Source organism: Castanea sativa, chromosome 1 (genome assembly GCF_040712315.1).
Source record: "Castanea sativa cultivar Marrone di Chiusa Pesio chromosome 1, ASM4071231v1".
NCBI classification, from domain to species: domain Eukaryota; kingdom Viridiplantae; phylum Streptophyta; class Magnoliopsida; order Fagales; family Fagaceae; genus Castanea; species Castanea sativa.
The window spans coordinates 59,869,887-59,887,214 of record NC_134013.1 but is presented as its reverse complement, the minus strand read 5'-3'; the positions used below and the strand labels follow the sequence as shown (position 1 = coordinate 59,887,214).

At 39.1% G+C, this 17,328-nt stretch overlaps 1 long non-coding RNA gene across 3 annotated transcripts; it reads right to left on the bottom strand.

Moving 5' to 3' along the window:
• On the bottom strand, positions 1 to 11,186 carry LOC142621685 (uncharacterized). Of its 3 annotated transcripts, XR_012841831.1 has the most exons (5): positions 5,860 to 11,186; positions 3,232 to 3,279; positions 2,959 to 3,028; positions 2,406 to 2,572; positions 1 to 363 (listed from the first exon to the last, which is right to left on the bottom strand). It is a non-coding gene; the product is annotated as an uncharacterized LOC142621685 (long non-coding RNA). The 3 variants fall into 3 exon arrangements; XR_012841830.1 differs by lacking the exon at positions 2,959 to 3,028 and having other exon boundaries at positions 5,860 to 11,175; XR_012841829.1 differs by lacking the exons at positions 2,959 to 3,028; positions 5,860 to 11,186 and having other exon boundaries at positions 3,232 to 5,832.
• Positions 11,187 to 17,328: the final 6,142 nt, after the last annotated feature.

Sequence of the window (17,328 nt, the reverse complement as noted above, 5' to 3'; positions counted from 1 at the left end):
TTATGTAGATAGAGTGGAATATTAACTAAAATCTAAGGGATAATCAACTTTGTATAAAAAACATTACACTTTCAGATTTCAAAGTTCTACAATTTCAATCACTCTTCAAAAACAACAAATCAGGTAGGATAGAAAACAGAAACGGAAAACTAAATTGAATTTTGTAGTTGCTATTTTCCCTTCTGATCATAGTGTGCTAGCTGCTGCATCACTTCGAATAGTGATAATAGGAAAACCCGCCTGAAACCCCTTCTTTTGCTAACATGACAGCAAGTACAGACTGGCAGCAAGGAATCAACTGAAATGACCAAATCATTGGTAAGTCCTTTGTCGTACTGGGAATCTCTAAACAAAGAATACCCACTGCACCACAGCCATACACATCCCACAATATTTAGTTCAGAATAAGATTAATAGGATGCAAAAGAAAAAAAAGATGTGTAATAATCATTTGATCACAAAAATGAACCCCTCATTTTAAGTAGTCAGCAACTTTAAGAAATTTTTACAGACATTTAATCTGGCGTAACCAATTACAGGTATTGACTTACCCCCAAAATGTGTAAACAATTGTACCAGAACTACAATTGAACTACTTTTTTAAACCTCCATCATTGTGGTTGCTAAATTTGGTTTTTGAAGTTCCAAGTTAAGAAAATTCGAGCCTTTGACATTGCTAGAGCTCATAAACCAACCTCAACGTTAGAGTATTGCAAATGTAGTTTGACCTCTTAACAAATTGTGGAAAGTGCTTTCATTTCTCAATGTCAATTTATCTGGTCAAGATCCTAATCATCCTATATATACTTATTAGAGACTCTTGATTATTTTCCTTCACATATAAGATGAGGTTTGCTTTCTACTTTATGTTGAATCGTTCTTTTCCATGCCTACATTTATCACCCTTCACCCCATTCCTTGAAGGCATGGAGATGCCATTTGAGCCAGATCTCAACGTCAAGTTTTGCTTGCTTTCTACAAATCTGCTCTCCAAAAATTCCATAATTCCATTTACCAAGAAATTATTATTACTATATATTCTAAAGACTCTTAGTCATCACAACCCAAACTTATTCACTTTGATGGTATTTACGAAGGATCCTGACAAATTAAATTGAAATAAACAGACATGCTTTTTCACTGTACAACTAACCCAACTAAAAAACTTAAATCAAAACCAACTCAACCAAAACACTCAAAACTAACTCATATTTCTTAGTTCATAACCAAATCAAAGGAAAAAAGAAAAGAAAAAGAAAATAAGAATTGTAACATTCAATTTCACCAAAGCTGGACTTATTCACCAAAATGACTCAATACAGCATCATTTACATATCCACTAATCTAATGAGGTTATGCAGATAGCCGAACACATACTATCTGTGCCTAAGGATCCTGACCTGGTCTGTCAACAACTAAAAATGCAGAAGAGAATACTATATTATATTCATCATTGAAAGCCTTGCTCTAAATTTGGGTCTATGGACTTTCATATTCAAGAAATCTCTCAACAGAAAAAATTTAGCAATTTGCATAAATCAAGTTTTAACAGTTCCAAATTAGCAATTGGTACACAGGAAAAAAGTAACATAGATTAAAAAATAAAAATAGAAACTTCATAAAAAAATTTATAAACTTGAATCACAGCAGATCTAGAACTTAGTTGAAAAATGTGATATTTTTATCTACCATTCCTATGAACCACAATGAACAAAAGAATGAGAGCATAGAACATTTAACAATGAATAAATTTTAAAAAACATATTGGATTACAGAATTTTGAAATAGAAAGTGAGAGGAAAATAAATATAAATAAGTCAAAGAGGGGCTACACTGCATATTTATATTTATATAAATAAATAAAAAAATAGAACAAATAACGGAAGAACGGTAAATCTACTTTCTGCTCAAACCTCAACACATCATACTTCTCACTTTTCAGCAACAGAACAAAAAGGGAAAAAATATGTATTTTATTCATTTGATCATGCTGTTAACTCATATTTCTTAGTTTGTAACCAAAAAAAAAAAAACTGTAACATTCAATTTTGCAGTAAATAATTCTAAGGAAACCAGAATTTTAGTTCATGGAAAACCATCAACAAATTTACACTCTTCAGCATTCGGTAAAACATAAAGACAATCGGAGAAAAAAAGTGCAAATCTAACAAAAATATGTCAAACAAAAATCAAATCTAACTTATACAACAATCGATGAAAACAGAACTTAATAAACTTTTAAAAAAAATGTTGGAAAAGAAAAAGAGAGAAAATTAGAACTCATATGCTTTTCAATAGAGATAAAAGAAGAACCCTAGAAGTTTAAATTCAATAGAGGGAAAATGATCTGTGGGCAATTATAGACAATTGGGAACAGTAATTCAATAGAAAGAAAGAATGCTCACCTTCTAAATAGTCTGTTGTTGCAGAGAAGGCTTCTGAATAGTTTACTGTTGCAGTGAAGGAATGGCGGTTGAAACAATTGAGGGAGGGATTCTCTATTTGTGTTTGTGTGTTTGGCCAAGTAAGGGTAGCGCTTGAAGATTTAAGTTATCGCACCACTTGAGCTACACTGAATAGTAAAATTGAACAAAAACAAATAAGCCAAATTAATTGCAAAGCCGAGCAAACATAATAATCAAGATCCATGGACTAATGTAAAACATTAATCGAAGACAATTAGTGAATTAGTGGATCAATAGAAGTACGCACAATATTGTTGTTCTTTGGCCAATAAAAATTCATTCATTCTTTAAAACAATTATACATTCCTTTAAACAAATATACAATCAAACAGAAAACATAACTTTTTAGCACAAACATTAAACAGGTTTTAGACTTTTTAATTTCAAATAATAGATGGTCAGAGCAGCAACATTAAGAAATCAACCATTATTAAATGGCAAACATGTTTTCCCCTACATATATTCAAGAGCTAAACCCCATGACGCCACTCACAAAAAAGCTGGATGTGGCAATTCAAGTCAGTCCAATACGTGAATATGGTGAAGGTATCAAATGCAGGCCACTAAAAGCATAGCAAAAAAAAAAAAGTCATGACAGTTTTACAATTCAGTAAAATACAAAATAAGAATTCATTGAATTAAAAAAAAAACGAAGAAAAAAACAGATTAAAATATGCAATTCAGAGCCTAGTCAAAACCAAACAGATCAATGGAGAAAATTTAATTCAAATTATGAGATAAATAGAGAGAAAATCACTATCCAAACCTCTTAATTTGATGCAGCAACTCTTCTTGCAAAATACCCGTGTTGTACCTGGCAAAAAACTCAGTATTCAACAAAATGACAGGGTAAGAAGTTTTTAAAAACCACAGTAAAGAAAGATGGAAGAGAGACTACAAAAGAAGCGGAAACAAACATTGTAATATGGTTTGAGTTGCAAAAAGTATGAAAGATTGTTTTATTTTTTAACAATCTGTTGGCTATTTCCCATATGATGACGGCAAAGAATTTGGCTTCCATTAGCCAAGGATATATAAAACAAATACTTAAAGCAAAATAAACATCAAACAGTAACACTTTTTGGCACAAACTTGAACTGGAAAGTTTGTTTTCGTCTTATACATAAAGATTTTAAACAATCCAATGGTGTCCTTTTTTTTTTCCTCATATTTCTAACTCTCTCAAAGCGGGTTAATCTCATTACCAGAAAAGATTACAATCACAAAATCCATCAATTTTCCATTCTTTCTTTCCCAATGTCAATCGTTACGCCTGGGCGTAAATCTGATTAGCTCTGGCCACAACCAAGCGGTACAGACTCAAAAAGTGCTAATAAGTTCTCAACCAATTTTGTATGATAATGCTTTTACCTTCAAATATTTTGTAAATAAAACATAATAGTTCAATGTCATATGACCAGTGACTTATATGAATAAGTAAACTTAGTATATATTTTCACTCATTCAAAATCACAGCAACAACCAATAGCCTAAGGTAAATTGTATATGCCAACTTTTCTAAGTTTTAGTACATATATAGTGCTTTAACTTAATTCCATGATCTTATAGATAAATGCAGTCGCTATTCTACTAACAAATGTGCAATCAAACAATTAGGAAAGAAATACACCAAAACATCAAAACAAAGAACCATAGACTTTGCATGTGAAGAAAAATCCAACAAATTTAGACAATATTTATACAATTTAGTGAAGATAGATTCAGCTCTTACAAAAGATGATCTTGAACAACATTGAACAAACAATTATAATTATGAAAACAAAGAAAGTAATTTAACAATAAATAAACAAAAGGCAGTTGAACAAACAAAACAAAATTGAATGTGAACCGCTTTAATCAAACAGAGAAGTATTTGCACTAACATAACTGCTTAATTCATTATTCACATCATCCCACTTCAATGACTCATCTTACTCTGAGTGAACAAAGATATGATTGACAGATACATACTAATACAAATCAAAGTCATACCTCATTTTAAATAAAAATTACTAATTTAAATAATTAGGTTCACCCTCTCTCTCAAGCCAATTCTAAATCAAAATCAATCAAACCAAAATAACCACATATAAGTCATTTTCTTCAATAGACTAATAATGCAGTTAAAAAAACTGTCAGCTTTGACTATAATTCAATCATAATTAATATCAAGCGTAAAAGGAATAAGAATTTTAGAAGTTAGGAGGTTAACTACTATTCAACAACATTGGCACCACATGACCTGGTATTGCCTCTGTTTACCCTTTGAAAAAAATATTCAATGGATATGAAAACCTCTATTTTGGTTCCATATTTATTTCATTATAATATGTTTTAATATTATTATAAAAAAACTTTTCTAAGTTAGGTTGAAGAAGATCACTAAACACCAATCCAATCTAACTCAAGTAGAAGTGAAATCATAGAAAGATGCTAATACTAAATGCAAGAAGAGAGCAATTATCTAACAACACAAATATACATCAGAATTGAATCTCACATCAAATATTCATTTTTAAATTGCTACACTTCTTAATGCCTGCCTCTCATGAATTCCCTCCCAAAGACTGCAGTTGACCAACAGATGCTGCTCCACCCTTAGTCACTGGACCTATTCCTATCTATTTCAGCCATTCAAATATTTATATTTACTGAAAACAAAGAAATTGTATTTGTAAAGAACCTGTGATTGGCTGCAAATACCTTCAAATGGAGATTTCTACATAGTAGAAGATGACCAGTTTGGTGAGATTCAACACCATCTCAATCTCTTTTACCAAAAAACAATAATCCCCAAAAAAATCAAATCTAACCCAAATACCCAAAACAAAATCAATTCTAACCCAAAGACCTTAGTTAAAACAAAATCTAACCCATATAATCATGAACTGATAAAAAAACCAATAGTTAATAAACAATAGTTTATATATCCGCACATGAATCTATATATATTCATTTAATCTAAGGATATAATAGCATACAAATGAAATCAAGCACATAATTCCATAGATACATCAGAATCATAACAAAGATTCTAGTGCTTCAACTATTATATGATAAAACAAAGAAGTTATATCATATCTCAATAAACCTAGAAATCTCATTGGCGGTGTGCATCTGTAACCATAGCTTTTACGAATCAAGTTTGTACCCATATAAAATTATATATATGCCAAGCCACAGTATCCGAAACTTGAATGAATATATCACATATATCAATCCCAGCACACAGATTTATCGAACAATAGTTCTAAAACAAAATTATGCAGGAAAATTACTGCAGAAATTTGAAGAATCAATATTCTAGGGTTCTGCATTCTTGGCCATGCCGTAAGAATCAATTTTCACAACAAAGCACCAAAAGAAAAAGAATGAATACAGAATTGATGCGTACCTTTCGTCGGAATAGCGCCGATCTCTATCTCTGTATCTCAAAACCTCTTGGATGTTGGATCGTATTTAGCTTTGACGGATGCCGGTTGTGGTGGAGGAATTGCTTCTAAAATCTCATCTTTAACAAATTTACACACATCAAGTAGTTTGTATATTTTCTGTTTTCTTAACTTTTTACATCAGAGAACAAAGGTAAAATTCCTTCTTTTCACCAAGTATAGACATTTCCTTCACTTCAGATAGACTATTATTTCTGGTTTAATTTGTTGGTTCTTTTTTTTTTAGGCAGGGAAAAAAACTTCTTAGCGTATGAACGATTCAACATAGTTCTCCAAATTTACCTAAGACACTATACACACACCATGTCCTCTATTCTTTAGTTTATTTCTTCCTTTTTGACCCTTTCCCAAAAAAAATAAAAAATTTAGAACGCACAGTAGAAAGAAGACAACATATCCATTTCTGAACAAACAACATTAAAAAGAAATTTCTCAGGTGGTACAAACTACTTTCTATTCTTCCCAAATAGCACTTAAATTAACATATCCAGAAATTGGGTTTTATTAAATACTCCAGAATATGTAAATAAAAAAAAAATTCAAAACTCATTCAATAATTAATTATTTTCATTCATATACCAAAGCAACAATACCTAAATCACCTTCTAAAATATATGCCTTTTCCTGTTCTTCATGTGCAAAATTCCAGCAACGCAAAATAACTACCAGAAATAATAATCTCAAACCGTAACATCAATAGAAAGAGGGTAAACCCATAACTATACAGTCTAAACTTTCAGATTTTAAACCATCCAGTTGAAATTTGGCATATTAATGAATTATTAAGTTTCATACTTGACAGGGAAAACTAAGCAAATCTGAATTTCAACAAAAAAGTGAAAGGGTAAGAAGGTTTTTTAAAATGGCAGGAAATAATCATACAACCATATTAAATAAATAAACCCTTGATATGAAGTAACAGTTTTTTAACAAAATCTTTGCTATTTCTTTGTTTGTTCCTACTTCCAATTTCACTTTGAAAAAAAACTGTCAATATGTCTACACTCTAAGCTTGGGCAATACTCCCAATGCTATCAAAACAAAAAAAAGCAGAGATGTTAATTTGAAACCAAAGTATCCAAATTAAAACAGTAAACCTATCTATTTTTCAAAAGAGGTGAAAGAAGAATCCTAGACATGATAAAGGGAAAAAAAATTTAGCATCTGATTTAAGAGTCAAAAAGTACATATTAAATAATCTTATTAAACTTTTTTTGTTCAACATTTTTTTAATAAACTCAATCCAGGAGCTTTTCTTGAATAGTTACCAACAGTTTTATAAGCCAGAGCAGAGATGATAAATCTACATTAGCACATGAGTAAAAAATTGTCATTGAAAATGCGAAATTACTGACAAATGGCAATGTAAATGAAGCTCTAAAAACTGAGATCCTGTAAAACATGTGTTGCATGCTAGGTAATAAACTCTAATTATCTAAAATCCATGGAAAAACATGGCAGGTTTACTTGAAATAAACAGCAAGGAAATTGAGCGTTTGTTAAAGCCAAACTCAAGTTCAATAACACTGAATAACTTCCTTTTTCTATATTATCGGAATTACTTCTCCATTATGGGCGGTGTATGCAATTTTTTTGTTGAGTCCAAATTTTTTCAACTGGACGTAGAGGAAGGGGGACGGTATTTTTCTTTAAGGATTTGTGCGCGGAGAAGGTACTTCATGAAGTCAGTCTTTATGGGTAAGACTGTGGCACAATGGCTGATAAGGAGTATAGAACAGATTGTTGTTGGGATCAGTCCGAAGTTTTTTTATACGTTTAGGGAAGGTGATTTAGCTTACACCCTCCAACGGAGCTCCAACTCTTTTAGCTTGTTCCTACTACTGACTGAGTTTAAAGTTGGCGGGTCTAGGAGGTCCATTATTATTCTAGAAGGCAAAGCAAAGAATCGATGGAGGGTTTTTGGGTTAGAATTAAGGAAGATATTGGAACCTGAAAACTAAGTGAATGGTGGGTCTGGGAAATTTGTTGCTCAACATCGTAAGGTTAACTCAGGGGTTCTACCTTTCAAAACCTTTGTCGATACGGTGCGTGGGCATTAGGTGCAGGTTAGGGGCAGGATTCAGCCAAACTTGTTCAACACCCATGATAAAGGGAATTTGCTTTTAGAGAAGAATAAGGGGGAGAAGCAGAACCCAGTTATTGAGCAGAGGATGTCGTGCGAAATGCCGGTGAACATATCAGGTCAGACGAACCTTGGAGGAGGCGATGTGGGTTCCCGAAGCATTAATGAGGAATTTGAATTTGGAAAGACAAATATGGTAGGAAATTATAAGAGATCTCTATTGAATTTCAATTCAAATCGGAATAAACATGCTTATGGAAAAGAGCGTGAGTTGATGAAACCTGACTAGACAGGAGGAGGCTTGATAGTAGAGGTGAATGGGGAAGGAATTAAGCGTGTTGTTTGGAAATCTAATAAAGGAGGTCTGAAGAATTCTATATGGGTAAAAAGGAATCAGAAGGAGCACGTGGTGGGTCCTTCTAGTGGGTCACGGGCTTATCAAAATTCTGTGGTGAATAAGGGGGTGTAAGGAGCTCTAAATGGGTCCGTAGGAGTCAGAGGGAGCTCTCACGGGCTTAAAATCAAAGTCGTTCTGTGTTGGGCTCAGACCAAGAGGGTTACTTTCAAATGGGCTTTCCAATTTTACATAATCAAGAGCCCACTGGCCCATTTAGGATGGTAGTGGGTGCGAGCCCAGCCTCGGGTGACCAGAGACCTTTGTATCACATTGCCCAAGCTTCAGAGATGTCCAGCGAGCCTCACGAAGTTTTGGATACCAAGGCTATGACGTCGGATCACACAGTTGCTGGTGGAGCTCACACCGAGGAGTCATCGGCGCCGCTGGAGGAGGCTGGCACAGTGCGAAACCAAATCTCGACGGTGGCAGTGTGCTCAGCTGGTCAAACCGTGATGGCGTGTCGCCCCGCGAAGACGCCGACGGCAAGTCAGTGTCCTCCTCTCATTGGGTTTTGCGCCAATTACTCACCGGCGTTACTAGAGAGGGTGGGTTGTCTTGTGGAGAACTCGGCAGAGGCGGAATGCCTTTTTTCTGAGGGGACTCGCGCCAACGAGCTTTCGATCACAATGGGTCAAGCAGATTTAGAGGGTGGCAGGGCATTAAGGCATACGGTTTTCTGGTATAGCTCTGACTGGAATAGTATTTTAGGCTCAAATAGGTTGTCGAATGGGTTGATTTCTGAAGATTTGAGGTTGGTGACTCTCGATTTTGTGCCGCAAATGGTTGGACCTTCTTTCCCCGATCTTTTTGTGGAGTTTCTGCGAGTTGGGTCAATGGGTTTTGGAGTTTCGGGTAAGGAGGCAAATTTCTCTTCTAGTAAGGAACTCCTAAGCCTCCCTAGGGAGATCATGCTTGTGGAGGATGCAGCTGATTTTTTAGTGGGCTCTGGTGAAGCAGAATTGTCGGAATGTTTACCTTTACAGATTATTGCTCCGAGTGCGTCGACAACTTCGGCGGAGTTGGAGAAGGTCTCTGAGGTCTTGAGTATTGAGGCCAAATTAGATGTTTCTAGGTGGGTGAAACGAAGAATTCCTGGTTCCAGTAAATTGGTTGGGTTATCAACGATCCGACATGAGAAGTTGTGCATTGCTCCCTTACAAAGGCTAGAAACTAAGATGGAGGCAGCCAATGTGTTACACCGGAAAGTAACAGGTAGCCAAAAAGTGGCTAAGTCCAAACACAAGGGACGTAGAGAGCTACAAAACTTGATCTCTTCGGTAAATTATGATAGGAGATAGAGGTTTGGTTTTGTGCTGGTGTCAGTAGGTGGGGATATTTTTGTGGTAATGAAGATAAAAATGATTTCGTGGAATGTTAGAGGTGTAAATGGTCCTCGGAAACGACTTGTGGTGAAGAATTTGTTGCGGGAATGGAAGTGTGATGTTGTTTGTTTGCAAGAGATGAAAATTGCTAGCATGAATAGACAGCTGGTTTGTAGTTTGTGGGGCTGTCCTTATGTGGATTAGGCTGATTTGGAGGCTGACAGGAATGCTAGTGGTATTTTGATTATGTGGGATAGAAGGGTCTTGGATAAGATGGAAGTTATGGTTGGTACATTCTCAATTTCGGTAAAATGGCAAGGGGTGGAGGACAGTTTTATATGGGCATGTTCAGGGGTTTATGGCCCAAATGAGAATAACAAGAGGGGTTACATATGGGATGAGTTGGTGAGTATTCAACAATATTGGAGGGTATCGTGGTGCTGCTTGGGGGACTTTAATATTGTTCGCTTTCCTAGTGGGCGTAGGGGTGCGACAAGTTTGACTTTGGCTATGGAAAAATTCTCTGAATTTATTGAGGATCTCAACTTGATTGATTTGCCTTTGGAAGGAGGTAGTTATACATGGTCAAGTGGTACTGATCAACCAGCGATGTCTAGGATTGATAGAGCTTTGGTCACTCCAGACTGGGAGGATCATTTCCCAAATGTTATTCAAAGGATACTACCCCGTCCTATCTCAAATCATAGTCCTATTCTCTTGGAGGCAGGGGGAATGGCAAAGGCGAAAAGTTCGTTCGGATTTGAAAATGTGGTTGAAGACGGAGGGGTTTGTGGATAGGGTTCAATCTTGGTGGAATCAGCCTTCTTTTGTAGGTACACCTAGTTTCGTGCTTGCAAAAAAATTAAAGGCTTTGAAAGAGGACATTGTACAATGGAATCATCGAGAGTTTGGTAATGTAGAGCATCAAAAGAAACAATTACTGGAGGAGTTGAAAACATTAGACGCTAAGGAAGGGGATGTTGGTCAAACTGATGGGGAGATATGTCATAGGGCAGATTTGAGGTCTCAGGTGGAGCATCTTCTTTCCTTGGAGGAAATTTCCTGGAGACAAAAATCTAGGATGTTTTTTTTTTTTTGATAAGTAATCAGAAAGCTTATATAAATGAGATAAAGAAAGACATACAAGAAGTTCATGATGATGAACAACAAGAGAATGAGAAAAGCTACTAGGGAACAAAGCTAAGAGAGAACATAAACACTGAGAGAGAAGAACAATTAGTAAACCCCCAACACCGAGACCACTCTAATAGACTACGCTGGCATAAAAGATATAGCTCAAACAAGGTCTTCTCTTTGTCCTCAAAGGAACGGCGATTCCGCTCCAACCACACAGTCCACATTAAGCACCCTGGAATCAAATTCCATATGTCCGACTTATCCTTTCCATGCCACTGATGCCAGCAAGAGATCAAGTCCGCCACCGATCCTGGCATAACCCAAGGAATCCCAAAGGCCTGAAGCATCGAAGACCATAGAGAGTGGGTAACGGTGACGGGCGGAGAGAAGGTGGTTAACCGACTCCCCATCCATGCAACACAAACAACACCTATTAACCAAAGGCCTACCCTTAAGCATGAGGTTATCCAGGGTGAGAATCCGGCTATGAGCAGTAGACCACAGAAAGAACGCCACCCGCTTAGGGATCTTAGGTTTCCAAACCCCCTTCCAAGGGAGCCAAGAATCCGAAGCACCCCGGATCGCGAGGTAATAAGACCGAGCATCAAACATACCACCTCCTCCATTTCTCCCCAAAACCCATCCGGCCCAACAAATAAAACAAGGCCTCCCAGTTTACGTGATCATAAGCTTTCTCAATATCCAGCTTGCAAACCACACCCGGAATTTTGCTCTTCAACCTGCTATCCAAACATTCATTAGCAATAAGCACAGAATCCAGAATCTGCCTTCCGCCAACAAACGAATTCTGAGTCTCAGAAATGAGATTATCCAAAACCCTCCTCATCCTATTGGCCAGCACCTTAGACAACAGCTTATAAACACTACCCACCAAACTAATGGGGCGAAAGTCTTTAATGTTAACGGCACTGCACTTCTTAGGAATTAAAGTGAGGAACGAAGCATTTAAAGACCTTTCAAACGAAGCATGCCGATGAAAATCTTCAAAAAAATCCATTACATCCCTTTCCACGACACTCCAACAATTCCGAAAAAAGGCCATGGTAAAGCCGTCGGACCCGGGCTTTATCCTCCATCTCCTTTAGAACCCGGAAGACTTCCTCCTTTGTAAACTCCTTCTCTAGAGACACCCGATCCCCCTCTTCAATACGGGCAAATTCTAACCCATCCATAGAAGGACGCCCCACCTCAGTTTCCTTATACAACTCTTGGTAAAAGAGGACTATTTGAGAGCGAACATCATTCTCTTCCTCATAAAGGATACCGTTCACCTCCATCCTTTTAATTTGATTAGCATTTCTATGGGAGTTTGCTAATCTATGGAAAAACCGAGTATTATTATCTCCCTCTTTCACGAATAATGCTCTCGACTTTTGCCTCCAGGAAGTCTCCTCAAGAATAGCCAAGTGCTCAATGTCCCCTTTGAGTTGGAGACGCCGAATCTGATCCTCACTAGAAAGACCCACTAGCTCCTCTCTCAGATCTATCCCCATCAACTCGCCGCAAGTTCTTCTTTCTAAAAGCCAAATCACCAAACTCCTCTCTCGTTCCACTTTTTTAAGTCTCCGTTTTAGAACCTTCAACTTTTGGGCCAAGATGAAGCTTCAAGAGCCCTCAAACCGTAGCTACCCCACCACTGCTTAACTCTATCAACAAAGCCCTCTTCCTTTAACCACATGTTCTCAAATTTAAAGGCACTTCGTCCACGCCGAACGACACCAGCTTCCAGCAGAAGAGGGCAGTGGTCTGAAAGAATACGGGGAAGCACCCGTTGGGATACATTCTCGAAGTGCTCCTCCCAATCGAGAGACCAAGGCCCCGTCGATTCTTGACATGCAGGGAAGACCGAATCTCTAAACCAAGTGAACGAAACCCCCTCTAAAGGTAAATCAACTAAGGAATTATTCTCTATGAAATCCGAGAATGCGTGCATTGGGCTGAAAGTCTCACGTGCCCAAGTCTCTCACTTGGATATCCGATAATATTAAAATCACCTACGTACACCACGCCACAGCCACCTAGCGCGCACTCGAGACAACTCCCCCCACAAATTAGGCCGATGCCCATTGTCATTAGGTCCATACACACCTGAACAAGCCCACACAAAATCATCCACCACTCCTCTCAGTAAAACACTGATGGAGAATTGACCCACACTAATATCCAACTTCTCAAAAACCCTCTTATCCCAAATCGCAAGACCCCACCTCGAAGATCGCACAAGCATCCAACGCAGCCCAACCGTTGAACGGCTACCCCATAAACTCCGAACAAAGACCCCATCAATAGACGAAACTTTCGTTTCTTGAATACACACAAAATCGCACTTCCACTCTTTTAGGAGGTTCTTACACACCTCTCTCTTCCGGGGATTATTCAGCCCCCTTACATTCCAAGAAAGCAATCGTATCGTCATTTAAAACTACTAGCACCCCCCAAGTCACCAAAGAGTCTCCGCTCTTACTCCTAGCAATGGCCCCCTCATAATTGACATCCGAAATCAGCCCCTTAAGCTCCCTAAGGCCTCGTGTCCCCGACTTAACAGTCTCTTAGCCACCTCTTCGTCATTCACCTTGGTGCGCTCCCGTTCTAGTATGCTAAAAAGGGCCAAACATTGAGCTTCATGTTTCACAATAGGGAACCCCACCAATTTACAGAATTTTTTTCATCAACTTGGATACCCAATCCGAGTGTGGACTGATACATTCCTCTCGTGCTCCCTCTACAAAATCCCGAGTCAAAGTACCCACGTTTGGATCAATAGGAACCCAAAGAGACGAGGTTCACACCCAACACACAATTATCGTTCTCTCCACCGCCACCACCACCGACCACCACCCCCATTGGACTCCCTAGGAAGAATGGTGACAGCCTAGACCGCCCGAAAATCCCCAACCGAATCCACCTCTTCCACAATTCTTTCCCTTCCCCAAGCCGAACCTCCAACATATTACCCAAATCTACAAAAGGCATCGACCATTACTCACCGGCCCATTCCTAACCAAGTCCGAGCCAACCACCAAGTCGCCGTGACACCCGGGCCCAAAAACCCCACTCGATGAGGCGACTAGAATCCGGGGCTCGAAAGCCTGCATGCCCCCGCCGGCGTCGATAATAGCTTTATCGGCGCCGCAAGGGGCCTCACCAACAATTCCGCTCCACCGGGTCTTCGCCACACTCCGTCGCCGACCACGTCTCTTCCTCCCTTGAACACGAGCCCACTAGACCCACTCGAACCCGATCCTCCATCATCATCTTCATTCTCGGATCCCGAAACTACATATAAATTCCGGGCAAATGGGCCGGGTTCAACACTTTTGGGTTTTGACATGGCCTCCACTCTCTACCGGGCTTGGGGAACTTTGGGCCTGCAGGAATATGCTTAATGGGCTTTGAGGGTTTAAATGAGTTTCCTGGGCCCACTTCATTTACCTCGTACCACACAACAGCCTCAACTCCCGTCTAACCCACGTTCCAATCGCATAAAGAGGTCCAACGCTAACTCGATTTCTTCCCATCACTATCAATATCCTTTACCGTTGACAAAATCTTCACCCCTAGAAGCTCCCTCCCGCCCGAGTACTAGCCTTGCAAGGATCACGCGTAAGCACATCTTGAATTCCGACACAATCTTCTTTCCAACCTCGCTCCCTCTCGTCCTAGGACACTATTCTTGCCGAGATTGCGACCGCTTCGACCAAATCTTCACCCCTCCCAACGCAGCTTCTTCTTCCCTTCAACCCCTCTCGATGGTGGTATTATTCCGCCGCCCCACCACCACCGATGCATAGGATGAGATATCTCGTGTTTGGTTTCCCTTTGTTTGTCTCACCACCATGCATAAGGGAGCCGACACCCTCCGCCGCGCCTCCACCTCTCGTAGCACCCCGAGTTCTCCGAGAAGATCCCCGTCGACCGCCGAGGCTGGTCTCAATATTTTCCTCAGATTAATGCCGAAATAGTGCCAACCACATCCCAATCTTCCTTCTGGTATCACTATAGTACCCTTCCGGCGACCATGAAGAAGTTCTGATACCATTAGAAACTTACCATGTGCATTTGACCCCAGTTGAAGGATGTACACCAAGTTACCTTCTCTAAATGTTCTTGCATATTGATCAGGTGATTTCTTAGAATATAAATCCTCCAAAAGGATCATGAATCGATGTGCACTCTCCTTCCCCAGAAACACAGAGCGCATTGAGGAATGTCCTCTCTCAAAAATCCGTAAAGAGAAAAAAGAACCCCCCTCCACAATGGAAAACTCAAAAGTTTTGGATTCAATGAAGAAAAAGGTGGAACCACCCATAACTTAATCTTTAAAGAGAAAAAATTTTCATGGATTACTGAGAGAAATCTTAAAAATTATCACTACAAGACTATCTAGGATGTTATATATCAAGGAAGGGGATAATAACACCAAGTTCTTCCACAGAATGGCTAACTCCCATAGACGGTATAATCATCTGAGGACCTTGGAGGCGGATGGGGTGGTTTTTGAGGAGGAATCTGAGGTAACTAATCAGGTAATCCAGTTTTATAAAAATTTGTACAAGGAGTCTGAGGGATGGAGGCCTTTTGTGGAGGGTTTGGTGTTTGATCGTATTGGGGATATGGAGAGGGTTTGGCTTGAAAGGAAGTTTGAGAGAGAGAAGATACTTCAAATCGTACATGATTTGGAAGGGGACAAAGCTCCAGGTCCGGATGGGTTTACTATGGCGTTTTATCATTATTGTTGGAGAGTGGTGGAGAAAGACGTGTTAGCGGTCTTTGAAGAGTTTTTTCAACATTGTAAGTTTGAAAAATCTCTCAATGCTACCTTCATTGCTTTGATTCCTAAAAAGAATGACGCCTCTAATATTAGAGATTTCCGACCTATTAGTTTGGTGGGGAGTGTATATAAAATCTTGGCTAAGGTTTTGGCAAATCGTTTGAGAGTGGTTTTAGATCAGTTGATTTCTGAGACTTAGAATAGCTTTGTGGGTGGGAAACAAATCCTTGACTCGGTTCTTATTGTGAACGAGTGTGTGGATAGCAGAGGGAAGAGCAGGGTTCCTGGAGTCATTTGTAAACTTGATATTGCGAAAGCTTACGATCATGTGAATTGGGAGGCTTTGCTGTATTTGTTGAATAGAATGGGCATTGGAGTGAGGTGGTGTAAGTGGATCCGTACTTGTATTTCCACAGTTCAGTTCTCTATCTTGATTAACGGGTCTCCAGCTGATTTTTTTGGTAGTTCAAGGGGTTTAAGACAAGGGAATCCGCTATCTCCTATGCTGTTTTTGATTTTGATGGAAGTGTTTAGTAGGATGTTGAGAAGAGTGGAGGGAGCTGACTTGATCCGCGATTTTAAAGTTAAGGGTAGGAGGGGTGGTGGGGAATGTGTTTCACATCTTTTGTTTGCAGACGATACTATCCTTTTTTGTGATACAGATGTGGAGCAAATTCTTTATATTCGGTTGTTGTTACTTAGTTTTCAGGCGGTAACAGGTTTGAAGGTCAATGTACATGAGTGAAATGGTTCCTATAGGGGAGGTTGATGATGTGCATGCCCTGGCGGAAATTTAAATTTTGGGTTGTAGAGTTGGAACTTAGCCTATGTCTTATCTTGGCATGCCATTGGGGGCTTCGCATAATTTCCCTTCAATTTGGAATCCTATTTTGGAAAAAATTGAGCGGAAATTAGCCGGGTGGAAGGGGTTGTATTTGTCTAATGGGGGTCGATTGATGTTACACAAGAGTACGTTGTCTAGTCTTCCTACCTATTTTCTATGGGGTGATAGCAAGATTCATCTAGTAGGATGGGATAAAGTTTGTGCACCTATAGCTAACGATGGTTTGGGGATAAGGAAAATTACTACTTTCAATAAGGCCTTACTAGGGAAATGGCTGTGGAGGTTTGGGAAGGAAGATGGTCAGTTATGGAGGAGGGTGGTAGCGTCAAAATATGGGGAAGAATGGGGGGGATGGACCTCAAAGCTAGGTAGGGGAGTTCATGGGTATGGTTTGTGGAGAGGTATTCGCATGGGATGGGAGGTTTTTAGCAAGAATTGTCAGTTTGTTGTTGAGTTGGGGAATAGAGTGAGATTTTGGCAGGATGGGTGGTATGGGGATCAACCTTTTCAAGTGGCTTTCCCAAGGCTGTATGGTATTGCCATTGATAAGGAGGCATATGTAGAAGCTTCTTTGTCAAGGCAGGGAACGGAGGATAGAAGAGTTTAGGATGTTCGTTTTATTTGAGAATTTAATGATTGAGAGATGGATGAAGGGCTGCATTTTCTTCGTATATTGGGAGCTAATACTCCTCCATTGGATGTTAGAAACCGGATGAGATGGAAGTTGAAGCCTAATGGGGAGTTTGACATCCAGTCGTATCATAACAAATTGCGGGATTTTCCCTCAATTGTCTTTCCTTGGAAAGGAATATGGAGAGTAAAGGCCCCTAGGTGAG